The sequence below is a fragment of the Sorghum bicolor genome, chromosome 10, assembly GCF_000003195.3.
Source record: "Sorghum bicolor cultivar BTx623 chromosome 10, Sorghum_bicolor_NCBIv3, whole genome shotgun sequence".
Classification (NCBI taxonomy): domain Eukaryota; kingdom Viridiplantae; phylum Streptophyta; class Magnoliopsida; order Poales; family Poaceae; genus Sorghum; species Sorghum bicolor.
The window spans coordinates 33,543,522-33,565,618 of NC_012879.2; the positions used below are offsets into that span (position 1 = coordinate 33,543,522).

At 39.5% G+C, this 22,097-nt stretch overlaps 1 pseudogene; it reads right to left on the reverse strand.

Annotated features, from left to right (window-relative positions):
* On the reverse strand, window positions 4,854-21,651 carry LOC8085325 (annotated as a pseudogene).

Here is a 22,097-nt window from a genome sequence, read left to right on the forward strand (position 1 = left end):
AAGGTCGCTCACTTTATCCCGGTAAAGACCAAATACAGTGGACATTGGCTGAGTTGTACATGGAAAGAATAGTGTGCTTGCATGGGATCCCCAAAAAGATCGTTTCTGATCGTGGTACCCAGTTTACGTCTCACTTTTGGTAGAAAGTGCATGAGTCTCTGGGGACTAAGCTGAATTTCAGTACAGCATACCATCCTCAGACCGATGGGCAGACTGAGAGGACTAATCAAATTTTGGAAGATATGCTGAGGGCATGTGCTTTGCAGTATGGAACGAGTTGGGATAAGAGTTTGCCATATGCAGAGTTTTCATACAACAACAGCTACCAGAAAAGTCTCCAGATGGCACCATTTGAAGCCTTGTATGGACGAAAGTGTAGAACCCCGTTGTTTTGGAATCAAGCGGGAGAAACGCAAGTGTTTGGACCAGATGTGTTACGGGATGCAGAACAGCAAGTGAGAATAATTAGAGAGAACTTGAGAGCAGCACAGTCCCGACAAAAGAGTTATGCTGATACACGAAGAAGAGAGTTGGCTTTTTAAATAGGAGACTATGTGTATTTGAAGGTGTCTCCCATGCGAAGTGTGAGAAGGTTTAACATGAAAGGGAAGTTAGCACCAAGGTATATTGGGCCTTTCAAAGTGTTGGAAAGACGAGGTGAAGTAGCATACCAGTTGGAATTGCCTGAAATTTTAAAAAGAGTGCATGATGTCTTCCACGTGTCACAGCTTAAGAAGTGCTTGCAGGTGCCAGAGAACAGATACCGATAGAGGAATTAACCATTAAAGAGGATCTTACTTATGAAGAGTATCCGGTCCGAATTTTGGAAACAACAGAAAGAGTCACTAGGAGTCGGGTCATCAGAATGTGCAGAGTACAGTGGAATAGATATACCGAGGAAGAGGCTACCTGGGAAAGGGAAGAAGATTTAAGAAAATCATATCCTTAGTTGTTTCAGTAAGCACCAACCAAATCTCGAGGACGAGATTCATTTTAAGGGGGGTAGAATTGTAACACCCTAAAAATTTCATTTTTCCAAATAGGGCAATTTGATTTAATTAATTGTTTGTGAGCACTGAGAAATAGTAAGACACAAATTTTTATTGAATTAAAATTCACTATAAGGCCTAGACACATGCTGGTGCATTCATGCTGCTGCATAAATTTTATTGAGTGGTGTTCTTTTACTTTTAAATGGTTTTAAAAATTCTTTTCAAAAGATTTGAGGAAAATATGAATTTAGAAAATGGAAAAGGATTTCCTCTCCCCCTCCCTGTCTCAGGCTCGGCCCATTTCTCCCTCCCCCCCCCCCCCCCCGCGGCCTGCCTGCCCCCTTCCCCCTTTCTTCCCTGCAAGGCCCAGTGCCCGGCTTCGGCCCAAGCGCCAGCACGGCCCGCGTCCGCGTGCCCCCTTCGCCGCAGCCGCTGACAGGCCAACCCCGCGCCCCCGTGTCCCTGCCAGGCGGGGTCCACCTGTCGGACTCGTCTTCCACCTTGAGTCCGAGCCGAACACGACCCGAGCGCAACCACCGCGCGCGATCCGCGCGAGCTATCCTCCTTCCGCCCGACTCTAGCCCTTTAAATACTCGCCCTGCCGCCCGCAATCCCCCAACTCATCCCGATCCTCAGCTGCCGCGTCGAAACTCACCAAGTTCGCCGCCGAGATCCACGCCGCAACCAATCTGCCGCTGCAGCGCCTTCGAGTCCCCGTGAGCAGCTTGGCGGGCTTCGGAATCGTCTTGCGAAGTCGCCGAAACCTTCCTTTCATGCTCTACTGCTATGTGCTCGTCACTAATCATCGCCGAACTTTGTTCCAGGGCCGCCGTCCGCCGATCTCCGTCGCAAGCCCCTAGCCGGCCTCTTTTCGTCGCGGATTTTTGCTTAGGTGAGTCCCCATCGAGTTCCCGAGCAAGCCTGTGCTTTTATCTTGTGCTCTACCGTTCTTTAGCACCGCATCGTCCAACTCCGGCCAAGGTCGGCCATGGCGCCGCCGCGGCCTGCTCAACTCGGGCCGGCCGTCCCGTTCACCCCCCCCCCCCTCGATCTAATCTGGCCGTTAATCCGCGATCCAACAGCTGATATCGAAGGATACCCCTTCGACCGCCAAATTTGCAGAAAACCCCCGTGCTTTTTAAAGTATAAACCCACGGTCCTTTGCGCTTTCTCCAAATGCGTTTTCCAAGTTTGAAAGCGTATTTTCGTCTGCGCAGTTCAAAACCCGTTTTCTCAGATTTACAGTTTTGCCATTGATCCCATTTTACTCATAAAAACTCCGTTTTAACTCCGATTTGATCCGTTCAAGTTGCGTTAGATTCGTTTTCACGTAATCTATAGATTAGTGGTACTGTATTACAAGTTTTCAACTTTTAAAATCTGAGTTTAGATTTAATCTATTATTTTATCAAATTCAATCTTATTTAGATCATAACTTCTTCGTCTTACATCCGATTTTTGTGAACTTTACGTCTGTGTGATCGTAGAGCGATGTAGATTCGTTTTATAATCCTTTTATCTTTATTTATTACTGTTGGTGTACTGTTCTAACAATAGGCTTCTTTGCTTTGTATGATTGTCTTTGGATGATTGCTGTTGATGTGGTGGTTACGTATAGACGGTGAGCAGTGCGTGGGTGATCAAGAGTACTACTACGAGCAGGATCAGCAGGACCAGTGTGATCAAGGCAAGTATAGCATGGGATCATCATTGTTTCCTAATAACTTTAATCACTTAATTCATATTGCATGTGTCCCCTTGATAAGGATTTCCTAGTATTGATCTTATACCTTGTCACCTATGGGTATGCATTGGGTAGCTTATGCTAGTGCTCCACTAAACCATGATCTTGTAATTTGACTAAAGGACTATGCAATAAACATTAAATGATGACTTTTTAGCAACTTTGGATAAGAGGGCTGGAGCATTGGGCAATCTTATGGTGCTCTAGTTTCTCTCCCTAAGGACTTATCTGTATCTGACCATCCGGGACATACAGTACAACTGTGGGGGCTACATGGCTCTGGCTTTAGCTCAGTATGAGGACCTTTTCTAGCTTGTTAGTGGTTACCCTTGTGGCGCAAGTGGGGGATAGCAGACCGTGGATTCCTGCGGGTGAGTCACACGGACTGACTAATGAAACCTAGCGGCCCTAACTTGTTGGACGAACCTTTGAAAGGCTTCATAGTGAACCCTGCCGGTCTTCCTTGGGAGTGGGCTAAGGGGCTGTTCACCCCAGGCGAAAGGGTAAATCAAGACTCACGGTGAAAGTGTACAACCTCTGCAGAGTGTAAAACTGATATATCAGCCGTGCTCACAGTCACGAGCGGCCTTGGACCAATACAGAATAAATGAACACTAATTGCGATTCATTAATGTTATTATTGTTAATATGTTGTTTATGCTATTCTTTATTCACTTTACCTGATCATGAGTTTATTATGGGTCTTGACAACTTGATGCTACTCATATGCTAAAATTGTGACAATTAAAAGCTACATGCAGTTGAACCAGTGTCTAGCCTTTGAGCCTCATGAACCCTCTGTTATACTTGTTAAGTACGAGGTGTACTTACACTTGTTTATTTTCTTTATTTGGATAAAAATCCCGGATGGGTAACAGATGACATGGGTAATGACTACTACCAGTACTTCCTTGAGGATTTATAGTCTTGTGGTCAACCAGTTGACGTGCCTGTGTGATGGAGCTTCCATGCAAGAGTTATATTTTATTTTCCGCTATATTTGTGTAAAGACTCTGAGTTATATCGTTATGTAATAAACACTTGTGATGATACTCCCTATAAATTGTCGGCTTATGTGTGATTGATCTCTGGGCACACATAAGGTTTTGCATTCAATTTTATCCTTAAAATTGGGTGTGACATTACATGAAATCCCTTGATTTATCTTCTCGAGAGTTCTTTCTTATCTTTTAAAAAGCAAGATATTATGCTCAAAAGAGTTGCTCTAGCTATTTTTGAACTCCCCAAAAGAAGAAAAGAATTTATTATCTAAACTAGAAATAGAAGTCTTGATAACTAAAATACAATCATATCATTCTTAAGATTTAGCTATCAATCCTAAATCTTTAAAATTCCACTTTAATGATTTAGATTTCCAGTTAGCTAAGATGCTCATAAATTAATGCATATCAGATCTTCTTAGAAGAGTATCTTGGAAAAAGCATCATCAATTTCCTTTCCTTCCTAAAAAGACATTGGGAAAAATTCAAGGATGGCATGCCAAGTGATGCCATAGAAGGAGAGCCAAGCCACTTAGAAATAGATTCTATTTTCTCCCCTTCTATGGCCATAAACCCATCCTTGACCACAATGAATCTTTTTATGCTCCTTCTACTAAACTTCATAATGGCCCTAGAAATCCATCCAGACATCCTAAGAATAGGAGTCATGAAAATTATAGGAATACCCAAGAAGAGCAACAGCAATAGTAGGAACACATAGAACATATTAGAAATACATATGATATTGTCAAAGAATGGAAGAAGATGAAGTTTTAACACTATCACCTAAACTTGGTCTAAATTCAAATGTTAAGCTTAAATTAATTTCTTTGATAAATAAAACTCACCCAGGTTTAGAGAAAGCTTTAGATGAGATAAACCATAGGGACATCAATTCAAGGGAAATCCTAGAAAATAAAATATCTAATAAATGTCATAGGCATGAAATAATAGAGGCAAACTTATTGCCTATAGACAACCATGAAGAGACACCCTTGGAGTTTGAAAAGGGAGATCATATTGTCGAGCATATGAATTATTTCATTAAACACCCTATCAGACGCATGCTCATATGAGAGATCTCCTGGATCAATTAGTCTCTAATATTAAGCTCCATCATTCCTTCATTGATATGTCATGCTCTGAAATCTCTGCTAAATTCTTGTCAGGTGACAGGAGGAGCATTGTTGAGACGAGCAACTTGATATGACTCCCATCAGGTCTGAGCTGCTCCCGGAAGTTATCCATAAGCATATAACACCTTTTCCATATCATTGCATTGTGATATGTTCAGTTGTCTCTGCACAGCACATAGTCAATCATCTACCTCCATAGGATCAGCTGAGTGAGTAAATACCGGAGGTCTTCCCTTCATAAATTCCTCATGCTTATCTCTCACATAAACAGGTGGTGGGGTGGTGGTGGTGCAGGTTCATGCTGAAGGTGCTGCATAAAAGCATGCATCATCTCATTCTGAGTCTGCATGACCTCTTCCACAGTAATTGGGGCATTGGCACCCCTACCACGGCCCCTGCCTCTGCCTCTTCCCCTTGCTGCCATCTGAATTCCAAGGTACAAAAACATATCTCAATAATATCCAACATGATAAATACAAGAGATAATTGAATCTGAATTTTTTTGGGCGATATCCAACATTAGCTGTTCAGAAAATCAGTCATATGTCGAGTTCCAGAACTCAAAAGGAGACGTTCTTTACACCGTTGTAAAGATAAAGAAATTCTCTACAACTTTCATTGAGGTCAAATTAACACATTCTGTGGTTAAATTAGCCAAAACAGGGTATATCCGAAACTGTTCCAGAATTCCAGACTGCACAGAAACCTCAACTTTGAACAGTTATATCTCACAGCTCTTAATAGGTAATAATGTCATTCTTGCGGATTTGGAAAGATAATGAAGTCTAGTTGTTCCCAGAAAAATTTAATAAACTTTGCACGAACAGAATTTGAGGTATATCAGAATTATTGCAGACTGCTTCAGAAATCAGCAAGAGATAGAAACAGAATTTTAACCAAACCTAACTATTTAGTTCATTAATCCTTATGCCTTAGGCCTATTAAATAAATGAAATTGTGGAGAAAATCCACAAGATCATTACACTCATTACAAAGAACCAAATCAAGCATAAGCATAATAACAACCAAACCAAGCATTAAAGGTTCACACTTCAAGCATTAACTTAACTTGCGGTACTATCGTTCTCTTCGTATAAAGGGTAAAGATCCTAAAACTCCTATTTCAATGACATCAGGAAGTGGTAAGAGAATGTTCTAAAAGCATATCAAGGCAAGGAGTGAAGGTAAGAACAAATCTTTTAAAATAAGCATCAATGTAAAGATGAATAGTAGGGGAAAAGGTATAGTGTAGGATAAAATTTTAAGGTTTATAGAACTAGGATTTTATAGCAATTTTGAAAACTTAAGATGGCCAATTTCTAACTAGGCTTGCATTCTATAGTCAATAAAGCTTTGATACTAATTTGTCACACCCAAATTTCAAAAATGAAATAGAGTGCATAAAAGACTCATGTGCGCCCGAGAAACAGTCGCACACAAAAGTTGACAAACCTCAAATAGTACCATCACAATGTTTATTACATAGCGGAATAATAATTATTACATAGTCTCAAACAAATAAAGATACTCTCGATGGAAGCACCACATAGGGACACTGTCAACTGGTTGAATCCAAGCCTAGTACTCATAACGGTAGTCATCATTCCAGTCATCTTCTTTAACATATCCTGAGGTGTTATGAAATAGCAAGAGTGAGCACATATCGTACTCAACAAGTATAACCAGGGGTTCATGAGGCTCAATAAGCCGATACTAGTTTAATTGCATTTACCTTTTATATGTAGATGGCATGTTTATATTTAGATAGCAAATGAAAAGGTAGCATAATTAAATCTCACAACCACATGATCAATGTATACAAGAATTAAGAATAACACATATAAACAACATAATAAACCATCATTTATAATCATTATTCATGTTTATTAGTCTCCATCTATTCTGTCAGTTTTCTGGGCCGCCCGTATTGATGGGCACAGCTAGTATACTAGATTTAACACTCTGCAGAGGTTGTACATCTTTACCCATGAGTCATGATTTACCCTTTCGCCCGAGGTCGCGAGTCTCTTAACCTCCTTCCTAGGGAGGTCGGCAGGGATAACTAAGAAGCCTTTCAAAAGTTCATCTAACAAGTTAGGGCGGCAAGGTTTCTCATGCGTGCAAATATAGAGCCCCCTTCCAAATGGCACAATGACGCACAGCCTATACACATAAGGACAGAGGCCACGCTATAACCAAAATTGCAAGCCCCTCTAGCGCCCTTTCGGGTAACCTCTAGCAAGCTAGATAAGGTCTTCATACTTAGCTAAAGCCAGAGCCATATAGCCCTCATGGTTGTATGAGTTGTCCTAGCTTTTGCCAAGGGATAAGTCCTTATGGAGGGTCAAGATCAATCTAGCAAAAACTAGAGTTCTTTCTACCCTTAATAATCAAGTTGCTAGGAAGCTTATTTTATTTGTTTATTGTATATCCAAATATTCATGTTACAAGATCATGGATTATAATCAAGCACTAGCAAGAACTACCAAAATGTATATCCAAATAGGTATCAAGGAATACAAGATAACAATCATCTATGATTTCACTAGGGTTGTCAAGGTGGACACATGCATACGATATATGTATTAAAAGTGCGTAGGTAACAAGGATAGTCTCAAGTTATACTTGCCTTGATCAAAGCTTTCTTGGAACTCCTGCTGGTCGTCAAAAGATTGGCCTTGATCACCAACGTATTGCTCACTGTCTATACCCGATCATCAATCAACAACACGCATTCCAATGGGGACAATCATACACAAAGTAAACATGCTATAATTAGAACAATACACCAACCATGGTAAAACAAATATAAAAGTTTATAAAAATGTTCTACACAGTGCTACGTTCATATAGACATAAAGATCACGAAAATCAGAATTAAAACGGAGAAGCTATTATTTTTCTAAGATTTCCTATAGAAAATAATTAATTAAATAGTACCATGAAAATAAAAAGTTAGAAATTGAGAATACAGTGATACTAACATGTAGAGCTCACAAAGACGAACCTAATGCAATTTGAATGGACCAAATCGGAGTTAAAATGAGCATTTTATAAGCATTTTAAAATCAGTGGCAAACTTGTAAATACTGAAAAGCGTATTTTCCTTTAAACTGGCAAGAATACGTTTTCAGAGCTGAAAAGCGTAAACCCGCCAAGGCGCCATGGACCGTGGGTTGGTTCTCAAAAATTCCAGGGGCTCTTTAACAAAAGTTACCCCGAAGGGGTATCTTCTAATCCTAAGCGTCGATAGCAATTTGGACGGCTGAGAGGGATAGGGGCGGGTTTCGGTCGGCCGGCGACGAGCCCCCACGGCGGACGCCATGGCTTGGCGTCCAAGCTTCGCCGGAGTTCATCATTTGCCCACTTTAGGGGATCTCTGAGCAAAAGAACTACACCGGGGGAAAGAGAAGAAAGTCGCAGGCTCACCAGTGCCCTTCGTTCGCGCCAAGAAGGAGTAGAGAGGCCGTGCGAGGTGGCGGCTCGATTTTGGGACTCGGCGAGATCCAGTTTGAGTTCAAACGGTGGCTAGGGCTAGGGTTAAACGGCTTGAGTGCGAAATGGGACCTGCGGCGTGAGGAAGGAGCTTTATAGGGTGTCCCAAACGCGATAAACCGCAACAAATCCCGCCCAGGCTGAGATAGGCACGCTTGGTTGGTTTCGGTGGGAGTCGTGTTTGGCTACGTCTCGAAGAAGAAGGGGATGGAAGCGCTGACACGCAGACCCGGTGAGTCAAAGAAGAGGGAGGGAGAGTCAAGGCGCTGTCGTGGGGCCGGGGTGTTAGCGACCGCAGGGGATAAAAGGGGAGGGCGCGCGCAGTAGGCCTGCTGGGCCGGTCTGGACCGAGAGGGGAGCCAGGTGAGCTGGGCTTCGTGTGGAACTGGGCCACCAGGCCGAACAGGAGGAAAGTCTACCTATTTCATTTTTTCTATTTTGTTTTCTAAAGCTTTTTGAAAAGGGATTTTAAATCTTTTTGAGATAAAGCAAACACACAGTAAAATAAGTAAATATTCCAGCATGTATGCACAAGCATGTTACTAAACTTATGATAAATTTTAATTTCAACAAAATTTATTTATTTACTAAATTAAATGCTCACAAATATACTTAAATAAATCAAATTAAATCCTATTAATTAGAAATAATTTTTTGGGTGTTACAGTAGTAAAAGATGGACAAGAGTCCTAACAATTAAAACAATGGGTACATAGATGTCCGCCTCCCAGATAAAAAGAGAGAGAGAGAGAGAAAAATAAGAAAGAAAGAAAGAATAAAGATATATGGCCTATGTTTTCCTGCGAGTTCTAAGTTTAAAAGGAGGGAGTAATTTTCAAAGATCAAAAGTAGAATTAGGATTTGCCACTAAATACTATATATATACCTATCCACCATATTTCATACACACGCACATCTTGATTTGATTGTATGCCTTGATTCCCTGTAGATCCATTGTTTGACTTTACAATCTATGAATTGCAAGTATGCTCACTCCTATAAGCTCCACTATATATATCCTTAGTTGTAGGAAGGCATAACCTCATTAATGCCTAAGTGAGATCCATAAATACAACATAATAAGAGACTTGAGGGTGTCATACAATTAAGCTATGAGTTTTATTTCGAAAACTTGCAAAACTCCAGAATATTGGTACTGTGAAGAATTTGAGACACAGTGCTTGACATGATTGTTATATCTTTCGATTACTCAAGACTTATGGAAAAGTTGTAAAGCTCCATGGTTAAAGGTAAAATGGGTAAGTTTGAAAGTTAGACCAGAGGACAATTTATGTTTAAAAGTAAGTGTACTTAAAAGAAATAAAAGCATTGTATTAACTCCTGATCCAAGTTTATAAATTAGGCTTGGGTTGTTTGCTAAGGGACTGGCAAAAGGTAAGCTTGGAAGAATTGTTGACAGTCGATAACGTCAACTTTTATTAGAACTTTAAACTCGAAGGAGAACATGAATACACTAGTATAGGGTTTAAACTAACAATTTCCACAAGATTTGCATATCTGTGTTTTCCAGGGTTTATTTCACAAAGAGCTGAAAAGAGGGATTCTAGTGCATATTTACCATGAAACTCATCCGCGACGGAAAATATCGTCATCAGGCTCAGAAAGGGTCTAGAAGACACCCGAAGGAACGAGAGCCGTGGAAGAGAAAGGTGGCGCCGGCCGGCCCCACCCTGGGGCCGGTCGGCGCCCTGTTTTGCCCGTTGCTCGCCGCCTTCTGGAGTCTTCCTCCTACGCTTCCTTGGAAGCCAAGCAAAGTATCCCTCCGTCGATTTTAAGTCAGTTTGATCTAACGGTGCACACAAGATGAAGACGCAGATCGTTGATGTGGCGGTTCCTTGCCCGCTACTCCACCTCGGCCTATATAATGACGCCCAAGGCTCCCCCCAAGAGACATTCTACACCCCTGCGCTTCATATTCTCTACATAATTAGGGTTAGGGTCCCTCTAGTTGTTCTAGTTCTAGTTCATCTAGATGTAGCAATTAGGAGAGACTAGTTCTTCTAGATCTAGTCTTGTTTAGAAATTAGAGAGATTTAGTAGAGGAGTAGAGATTCTAGAGGAGTTCTGGCCTGTCGGTGCCTCTTCGTGGCTATATTCTTCTGGATCCAGTTACTCTCGCCCAGAGCTGCGTTCTGACGTACTTTTGTACTGACCCTTCTGGTTTAAGTAAGCATCTTGTTCTTATTTGTTATTTGGTTCACAACTCATATTGAGTGCTTTGATCTTGATCGTAACTTGGTTGAAGTAGTATTTCGTAGTGTAGGCGTGGTGCCTGGGCTAGGTTTACTTGTGCATGTCCCCTGATCAGCCGGACAATGGTAGTTCGCGTAGGTGAGTTTATAGCTGTGTTGATTTCTCTGTAGTCCACTTCCCGTTGATAGGATTCATAGGATTATAGGTGCCTGATAGGGGGTTACTCTGATTCTCTCTCTATTCGGGTTACTTGCCCGAAAGACAGTATTATTCAAAGTTTACTGGAGTCGGAACTAGAGTGCATTAGTATTCCCTTTTCATTGATATGATCTAGCCTAATTGTAGGGTTAAGTCTATATACTATGTCATCATCACAACTGTTCCCTGTGGATTCGATATTTAAAACCTCCGCGTAAAATATGACGCTGGTACGATATATGTGCGCTTACGGAAAATCCTACTTAAATCTATTGAAATAGAGTGCAGTTAATTTATACCAACAACAACCAGTGTTAATGAGTTATTGTTTATTTAATGAACAAAAGGATAAACATGCATAAACTATTTCCTGTATACAAGTAATGTATCCGCTCAATAGTTGATCCAGCCACTTCCATTCGTAAGCTTAGTAACCTAATCATATTTAAAAGTAGTTCAATGACTGGATAACAAATGTCATAATGCATCATCATTATATTATCTTTAGGAGTTGACTTTCTAGTCAATTTTCTTTGGTTAACGGCTATTTCGAGCCATATATTCTGGAACTGTCTAGCAACAACCGACAGATTCTATAATTTGACATTTGTCTTTCTTCGTTATCAATTTTAGATCAAATTGACTCGCACGCCCCGAATTCAAGTCACCAAGTTAAACTCGTGCAATGAGGCTCAGGAGGTCCAGAACTCTAGCTCCTACACACCCTCTGAGAGCCACCAAGATTGTAGAGAAAGAAACAAATTTTTGCTCCAACAGATGGTTAACAACCCTCAACACCATCCATGTATGCAAACATAAGCGATTTTATCCGACGGTGTGCAGAATGTCAATGGCACGACAATATTAATGCTTGAGATGCTATGTCTCTCACTAACAATCTACAAGTAGAATTGTTTGATGTTTGGGGTATAGATTTATGGAAACTTTCCCTAAAACCAATAATTTCGAGTATATCCTAGTAGCCATAGACTATGTTTCCAAATGGGTAGAAGCCATGACTTATAATTCGGCCAATTCCAAATATCCCATGAAATTTTTTACGGAAGTCATCTTTCCCCGTTTTGGAGTTTCTAGACTAGTCATTAATGATGGAGGATCACACTTCGTAGACACACAGTTTAGAAGCTTTTTGACAAGTCTAGGAATCCAACACCATGTAGCCACACCTTATCACCCTCAAACTAGTGGCCAAGTAGAAACCTCTAATAAACAAATAAAGAACATCCTGCAAAAGACATTAGAGGAAATGGGAAAGTCCTGGCATGTTAAGCTCTATGATGCTTTGTGGGCATATCGAATAGCCTTTTCTTTGACCCCCTACTGGTATTTTATTATTAAAATATTTACAGATTACAAAGAGAGTGCCAAGACTAAAAGTCACGAAACAAAGAAAGTAACCATGAAAATGAAAAAAAATTACATAAAGTTCTGCGGCCATAAATGAATCTGTGGATGATATTTTGCATCTTTGCACTGTATGCGAGATATTGCATCTTTGCACTGTATGCGAGATATTGTGGAAAATCAGGTCATTTCTCATCATCCAAATAGACCAACACATAGTGATAATAATTTCCATGAAGAAAGGCAATTGCAACTAAACTTTGAGGTTCTCTACTATGGCCAGAGGATCCAAAGCATTAGGTATCACGAGATGAAGAGTGTTCCAGCAAGCCAGTGAGAAGGGACAATGAAATACCAGATGACTGATTTCTTTATCAATACCACAAGCACAGAGGACACATCTGTAATCTTGCAGCTGCATATTCTTTCTTCTGAGGAGTGCCCTGGTATTTAATTTCCTATGAAGGACTAACCAAAAAAAGAATTTCCTTTGTTTTGATAAGAAGATTTCCAAAGCCACTGGAAGGATGGATGGATCTGCCTATGACCAATGAGATGTCTATAGGCTTTCTTGGAAGAAAAATCTGGAGAGCCCCAGATATAGGACCAAGTGTCCTTAACATCCTGTATCTGAAGATTTTGAATGAGCAACTCCAAATCCAAGTATTGAGCATAGGCTTCTGGAGGTAGAGGTAAATGAAACTGATCATGAAGGGGATTAGAATTGAACGCCAAGAATCCAGAGATGTCTGGGTTCTTCACAAAGGAAAAGAGTTCAGGAAAAGCTTGATTCAGAATTATCCTATTCGAGAGATCTTGCCAAAAGAAACAAGACTTTACATCATGAACTGTGACCATGGCAATCCCTTTAAAAGTATCCAAAAGTTTTAGGATGTCTTTCCACCAAAAAGATCATCTAAAATTTGCCCTTACAATTGGAAGTCTATTTCTTGTGTAATACTTATCCCAGACCATCTGAACCTAGGGAATTGATGCTCTATTAAAGAATTTGTGCAGATGCTTTAGCAGTAAACTCTCATTTTGAGCATAGAGGTTTAGGACACTGAGTCCTCCTTCAGTTTTGGAGAGGCAAACCAGTGGCCAAGCTGCTTTTGGCGGCTTTTTTCTTGTCATGTCCGAGCCCCTCCATAAACAATGTTTTCCATATTTGTTAATCTGTTTAATCTCAGTCTTTGGGAGCAAGAAGGTGCACAATGCAAAAGTTGGAAGAGCTGTCAAGACTGCATTAGTGAGTTCTAATCTTCCTGCCTCAGTCAAGAAGGAAGAGAAGGCTACAAGTCTTCTTCACATTTTGAAACCAAATCGAATAGCCTATTAAACCCCAATAGGTATGTCCCCATACCAATTCGTGTATGGAAAGACTTGTCACTTACCCGTAGAGCTAGAATTTAAGGCTCATTGGGCCATAAAGAAGTGGAACATGGACCTCGAGCTAGCCGGACCAAATAGGAACATGCAAATATTTGAGATAGAGGAATGGAGAGAGAGAGAGAGTGAGCTTATCATAGTGCCAAGATTTATAGATAGAATTAAAAGATGGCATGATAAAGGATTAAACATAAAGAGTTTCACCCCGAAGATAAAGTTTTACTTTTTAACTCACGTGTGCATCTCTTTGGTCATGGTAAGCTTCGAAGTAAATGGGATGGACCATTCAAGGTCGTTGCGGTAGCACCCCATGGTGTCGTCACACAAGAAAGTGATGATGGTAAGCTATTTAAGGTGAACGGTGAACGCCTTAATGTCTACTTTGAATATGAGAAAGAAGAAGCAAGAGAAATAGACGTGGTAGGATTCAGAGACCCTGAGCATTGTGCATGCTTCTTGAATGCAAGCAACCTTGGGCCTTAACCCCTTTTAATGGACCAAAGAAACGACTAAAAACATCTTTTTAGGGCCTCTGATCAACCACACATGCACAGAGTTCAAAAATTTTGGAATTTCCGGCTCGGGACCCGGCGCCCACCGACTACACCCGGCGCCCACCAACCCCCTTCCACGATTTCACGTTGGTTTGCCACGTGTTGGCCGATCTACGGCTTTGGGAGTTCAAAATTCCAAATATCATCGAAAACTCGCAACAGAAAGAAGGATCGGGAACTTTAAATCCTGGCTCCATCACTAGTCTTGAATTAGTGAGAGAAGCAATAATGCATGAAATAGCTTGTTCCAGAATAAATTTTGAATGCTCTAGTTTACTCGGGCCTTCCAATTTTGTCTACATTGGATAATCTTCGCACCAGCATATGTTACAATACCAGCCATTTCCATCTAGTACCATCCTGCACCCGAATGAAAAAGGTATTCGAGAATTAAAAGTTGCACCCTAATCCACTAGCTTGAACCCATATTTGAGGGTATTCGAGGGCAGTGTTCATAAGCAGGAACAGGATTCGGAAGCATGTAGTCACTGAGCGGAGGATGGCAGCATAACAGCTCCCAACATCTGGAGAGTATAGCCAGCAAAAAGAGCATTGGTGGACCAATTGGCAGCATATCAGCTCCCAACACCTGGAGAGGATAGCAAGCAAAAAAGAGCATTCGACCAATTGACAGCATAACAGCTCCCAACACCTGGAGAGGATAGCCACCAAAAAGAGCATGCAGATTGCCTAGGGTAACTTGAGGGTGCAAGGTCGTCTAGTCTCATTCTTGTACTCCCTGCATCACTTCTCAGATAATTTTGCAACTTAGATGTCAGAGTAGGTACAGCAGGATATAAGTTAATAGAACTTTGCTGGAGAAACCCACATGCCAAAAGGTTGTTGTTCGTTTTGCAACAAGTTCACATCAATCGTGGGAAATGGAATGAAATTAGAGGTTCAACACTAGTATTCCAGTGAAAACAAATTTTGTATGCAAATGCAAATTTCGTATGCGAATGGACATGTAGCACTTGAGAATAAAATGCCCAAAGAAACACAAATTCTCATACAAATTTAGGGCCATTCTGACAACACATATGAAATTACCATCATATCGAGAAAAAATGCTCGACATTTCTGTTCACAGAACAGCAATATGTGAGATTACACACGTCCTATCCACTTCATTATGAAGTTCCCACAGAACACATAAAGTTTTCATCACATCCAAAAGCCGATGCATGGAAATTTCTTTGCTCAGATAATTAAGCCAAAATAGAAAAAAGAAATATATTAACATCATTGCAAAGTAACAAAAAAAAGAAAAAATTCCTTGGCTCGGAGATTCAGTTGGACACTGGAAATGCAAAGTTATAGAAAAGGAAATGCATTCCCATGAAAACTTGAGATAAGAATAATGGGTTCAAATAGTGTGCATAGGATAAGATTCTCACGATATTATGATAGTTTAACCTTCGTTCAAAAATAGAATATTCACTAACCTGGGCCTGGGAATTCTTTAGCTCATCTTTATACTTTAGTATCATCTGGTAATATTTCATCCTCAGATCTTTACCCTTCTGTTTTACCCTATTCGTCACAAAGGCATTGTATTCCATTTTATCAAATGCAGATTCCTCATTTTTCTTAAACCATTCGCAGATCGCTTCTGTAATAGCCATCACATATACACCACAGTTATATGAGTCCTCCTGCTGTGGCACAGGGGCATCACAGCAGGGTTCAATTCTTTTATTCTTCCAGAAATAAATTTCGCCACTTCCTGGTTAGCTGGCCTTGGAGTGTCATAATGATGGAGCATGTGCCTTGTGTTGTCCAAAACTAACAAGCTATAATGGACCCTAGCATCAGAATCATAGGCATTCAACTGGTGACTATTCAGAGGAATAAATACTAATTTATATTGAAGCATTCTTGTGATACCATTCTTGTCGTGCATTAACATTGTTGATTCAGCTTGACTTAACAGTAGGATCTTCTCATTTCTGTAGGTGGTAGAGAGGAAGGCAAATATTCTCTGAATTACACCATCAGTTATCCACCGTGTACCAGTAAGACTTTCTAGGTCTATTTGCAGTGCTTTAAGCTGCGCATCACTTAGTCCATCTGTACGCTGAGATGGTACATTAAGATTTTTTAGGTTTGTAAGCAATGCTTGACGCCGTTCACTTAGTCCATCCGTACGCTCAGATGGTACATTTTCCTGCAAGACAAAGAAAACCATAGCACATTTAAAGTTATAAGGCGCACTACATGGCCTTGCTGGGAAACAAAACTAAATCTGCAGCTTGATCTTATGGATCAAGAATCTACTTTCCAAAAGTGAGTGAGATTAAGTAATATTTCTAAAAGTCTAAGAAGCAAAACAGAAGTGGTATTGCATGCACTGAGTTCTTCAGAAGTGGCATTGCTTACACTGAGTTAGCGTGAATATCCCTCAAACAAAGCTTTTCTGCAGAAGTATTCTCTAGTTCAGTGGTATTCATGATAGCTGGGTCACGGACAGCTTCATGGTTTAGTATCATCTGGTGATATTTCGTCCTCATATTGTGAACTTCACCCAACTCTGTTACCCTGTCTCTCAATTCATGTGTTAATTCCTCATTTTTCATAAACCATTCACTGATCACTTCTATAATGGCCAGCACATATACACCACAATTATATGGGTCCTGCTGCTGTGGCATAGGGGGCTCATATATAACCACTTTGGCAAAAGCAGGGATCACTTTTCTTATACTTTCAGCAAGAGATTCTGCAACTGCCCGGTTAGCTGACCCTATAATGTCATAATGAAGGAACTTGTGTGTGCCTTTCTTTTTGTTGTGCAAAACTAACAAGCTTAAATGGACCCCAGCATCAGAATAGGGATGCATCTCTGCAATTTTCAGAGGAATAAATACTAATGAAAAATCAAGCAGTGGTAATCTTGCAGTAGCATCCATATTGGACATTGACGTCACTGACTCGCGTAACAATAGGATCTCCTCATTTCTGAAGGTGGTAGTAGAGAAGATGGCAAATATTCTCTGAATTACACCATCAGTTATCTGCTTTGTACCATTAAGACTTTCTAGGTCTGCAAGCAGTGTTGTATGTTGTGCATCACTTAGTCCATCATCTTTATGCTCAGATGGTACATTTTCCTGCAAGAAAAGCGCAATAATGGCCTTGCTAGGAAACAAAACTAAATCTGCAGCTTGATCTTATGGATCAAGAATCTACTTTCCAAAAGTGAATGAGATTAAGTAATATTTCTGAAACTTTAAGAGGCAAAACAAAAGTGGTATTGCATGCACTGAGTTCTTCAGAAGTGACATTGCTTACACTGAGTTCTTCAGAAGTGGCATTGCTTACACTGAGTTCTTCAGAAGCCTGAATATCCCTCAAACAAAGCTTTTCTGTAGAAGGATTCTCTAGTTCAGTGGTATTCATGAAAGCTGGGTCACGGACAGCTTCACGCACAGCATCACTCAGTCCATCATCTTTATGCTCAGATGGTACATTTGCCTGCAAGAAAAAGAAAACCATAGCACATTTAATGCGTTATGCGCAATCTTCTGGATCGAATCTACATTCCAAAACTGAGGAGTGAGATTAAGTAATATTTCTAAAAACCTTAAGCAAAACACAAGTGGCATTGCTTACATCCAGTTCTTCTTCAAAAGCATTCAGATCCTTCAACCAAAGCTCTTTTGGTTTAGTCTTCTTTAGTTCAGAGATATTCTTCTTTTGGTGTTCACATTCAGCTTCCAGCTCCTCTACCATCACAGTAAAGTTAACAGTTGGCTTGAACAAGAGGTAGTCATATCCCCTTATGATTCCTTGTGCTTTGGCACCATCCTGATTCTCCCAAGAGGGCTTGGCTTGTTCAAATTCCTCAAACTGCATTTCTCTGAGCTTCGTATGTAGGCCTTCTTTATCCATGACAAATAATTTGATTTCTCCAGTTCGAATAGCTTTAATAAATCTAACTTTGTTCTGTGCCATTTTCAAGTCGCGGCCAGCCATTTCCACTAGCTTTTGCTGCATATTGACAATTACTAAATGTGATATCAAATAGTCCAAAGAATATGTGCCATACAATTATTAAATGGAAACGTACCTTTCTTTTCTCATAAAAAGCAAGCCTCAAGGCATAGAATTCCTTAAGTACTGAAATAAATGACACAATTTAGTTACAATACGACAAAAGAAATAAAAAATGGAGGTCTTGTAGCAAAAAGGTAGTACATACTTTGCTCTGGACTGTCATACTTTTAATTATGCCATTTGAATCCAACAAATGTATATTTGATGTTCCCATTGATGTTCTCAGTTCAAACTTCCTCTGAAGATCTACTTCATTGGCTCGTGCCAAATTCTCAGAATTCTCATGCAAGTGTATCATAATTTTAACATCATTGCCGCCTCTCTTTTTTTCATAACTCTGTAAAATTATTATGATTAAAAACTAGTGGACAACAATCATTTCATGATTAAAACATACTATGTAATCAATTACCTTGATGAATTTGTCTTCTCCGTCCATAAAAGTTTTAAGCTTCTTTTCATAATTCTCCATCGAGATCTTCACTGGGAGCTCACTTATTTTTAGTGTAGTTTTGTCAACAACCTTTATGATACCACTAGCGGTATAGGTAACACATGATTTCTTGGTCTTGGTAGTTTCGTTTTTGACACTCACTTCTCCCTGTTGGTTCATGTTTACAAAATAAAACACCAACATTAGATCTTTTTAAGACAAAAATAAAAACAGAATTGTAAAAAAACATGTATTACTAACGTGGAAATGTCTGGACCACGGTTTTATTTCTTCCAACGTTTCTGATCCCTGTATCATTAGTTTCAAATTGTGTACAATATCTTTGGGATTGTAACAAGGAATCTTTGTGCTCCATCCAGTACCAATTCCTTCAGCTCCATTGACTAAAATCATTGGAAGGATTGGCAAATACCTAAAAAGTGACAACTAGGCCTTAGCTACTTATTATAAAGGTCGAATTGCTGAGGATGGATGGAGCAAGTGGTGCCTAGTTATTACCACGAAGGTTCAATTGATTGCCCATCTTCACGCAAATAATCGAGCAGAATATCATCATTTTCATTAAATATCCTGCAAGTGATACTTGATAACTCTGTGAAGATATATCTAGCACTATTAGCATCTTTGCCTCCCTAAAATGAAAAACAAGCATGAATAAAATGTTTAACAACTAGTTTTCTCATAGTGGCTGGTTAACTCGCCTCTAATCTTGTATCAAATTGCCCATTGGGACGCTAAAGATTGATATTGTTGCTTCCAACAAAATCTTGAGCCATTCTTACTATTTTGTTTGATAGATTTTCTTCACCGTGATGATAAGCAGAACATTCTGCCACAGACGCGGTGAACTGTGCCACCTGTGATCAAGTATTAAATTAGCAATATTATAAGGCTAATTTAGAGAGAACATGACACATAAATCATAATATGGCAGCCCGACCAGAGGCTCAACCCTTTTCTACTTATAAGCTAGGACTGAAGCTTTGGAGTGGATATGATTCTCATCATCATAGACTATATGGAACAAGCTTGAGATTGACAACCCACAAGACAAGAGTTTCAAGCAAGCTAGTCTACCATTATATATTCAGGTGCCAGTATACATAAGGAAACTAAAACTAAATATATAATGGCGATACAATCTAAAGAAACTATGGAATACAAAAGATCGAAGCCTACCATATTCTCGGCCATAGCGCCGACTAATATCAAAATATGTGGAAAAGATTCATATTAGAAAAAAAACAAATGATAGTTGGGATGCCATACCTTTGTTTTCTTGTTCAATTTTTTCTTAAATGCGCTGAACATTATCTTTCTCTGCCCTTTTTTAAATCCATCTACCATTGATGGTATAGACCGGTGCATGTCTAATACCATGTATAATGTGAGCCCATTCTTAATGAAGTCAAGGATTCTTATCGTTTTCCCAGTTTGAGGAAGTACACTTTCTTCAGTATGAAATTTTTTTTATCACATTAATGTTGGTCCTTAAATTAACCTGAATGAATCTTTAAAAATAATACCAAGACCGACCTTGCAGTTATGAAGAAAGTTATAAATCCATTTCTTCCTTTCCTCCACTTTATGTTTACTGAATGCTGTCTTGATAGCCTTATCATCTTCTTCATTCACCCACACAAAATATTTCTGATGGATGTCAATATCTTTGAAATATTGCATCCCTTCCTTAGGTGTGCTCGTGCCTAACCCCTGTATATATGAAAAATGTCCAATTTGAAGACCACATAGAAAAATTGAAATGATTAAAATTTGAGCAAAAAAACACACCTTATTGTACTTTATAGACCATTTACTTAATTCTGTCCCATCTTTACTTTTCTCCCATGCCGTATACTCGTTTAGTGTATAGAAAACCTCACTTGGACAAATCCCTGTATAATCCGTAACCTAAACAAGTTTTAATCCATGACATGGTAAGTTTTATGAGTCTTAATAACTGAAACCTTAACAAAAAATGTTAAAGCAAGTAACAAGTGGCATACCTTTACAATTGGGGTAACTAATTCACACAAAAAGGATTTGGATTTAATCTTCAGAAGGGAAGGCCAAAAAACATGAAATAAGTTAATGATCAATCCTTTAATATGAAATCCATCTGGATCCTGGTCGGTCATGACCATAACTTTACCATATCTCAAATCCTTCAAATCCTTTTCATCATTATAGTGTTTTTGTAGTCTAAACCAATAATCTTTCTCATATTGTTAATTTCCTCATTGTACAAGATGACACATCTCTCACATTCAGTAGCTTACCTTTCAATGCAAGAACTCCAAAGTAGTCCCTATGAACAGAACCTAGCTGCAGAGGAGAACAAAACTTACTCAATACTCTTGTCAATATAAAAGGAACATATGTGCAATGAAATGTGCAATCAACAGTTACTAATTGCAGGGGAACTTCAATATAAGAATAAGAACTACGTGGAAAATAATTTTTCTAACATCTTCATCTAATCATTAACACATGTGTGCACATATGAAACTTGGGATTCCCAAATACAAGTCCGATTGTAACATTTTATCCTAAAGACTCAAGTCCGATCATAACCTTTAATCCTAAAGACTCAGCTAACTAAAAAAAATCTGAATCAAAACCTTTTTGCCTTGATTAAACTCTTGGCTGAAATTTGAGTTTTTCATAAAAATCAAGGAAATTTGGGACAAACCACACTAAATCACTAAATCTGCCATTGATACTTGGTGTATCAAAATGGACTTAATTAATAAAGGGTTGGGGTCAAAGTCTAAAAGGTCATACTAGAAAATACAAGAATTTGCTAAAAACGAGTTGGAGGAGTTCGAAAAACATGAGGAGCTTGATGTGCTCAAGCTGGATATAAAGTCTTCCATTCAATCTAAGTTTCATGGAAGAGAAGGATATGGCATAAGGGATCTAATTCTATGTGGTTGTTGAAAGATCATAACAACTCTGAGTACTTTCATAGAATAGCTCATGGTAGAAAGAGAAAGAACACCATTTCTTTGCCTAAACCATAATGAGATCATTATTGAGGGGGATGCTGCCATCGTGGAGCATGCTTCTTAATATTATAATTTCTGCTAGAATGTCTTGGGCACAAGGGGTTTGACAAGAGATAGTGTGAACGGACTACTTCTAGCACTAATAAGATTGATGTGGCTAAAAAGAGATTCTTTTGGCAAGGTCATTTGAAGAGGAAATACCACTTGATCAAATGGAATGAGATCACTAAATCCAAAAACAAAGGAGGGTTGGGGGGTCACAGACCTAAGGAAAATGAACATCAGTCTCCTATGTAAATGGTGGTGGATGGTGGTGGCTGAGAATGGATGTGGAATTTGAAAAGATAATATTAGGAAGAAATAAGAATACTAGTTTCTGACATGATACGTGGTGTGATTAAGTCTCCTTAAAAGACTAGTTCCTCAATTACATGATATCAATGTTGAACAAAGCATTCTGTTTCTTTTATGAAACAAAGAAGTCAACGTCA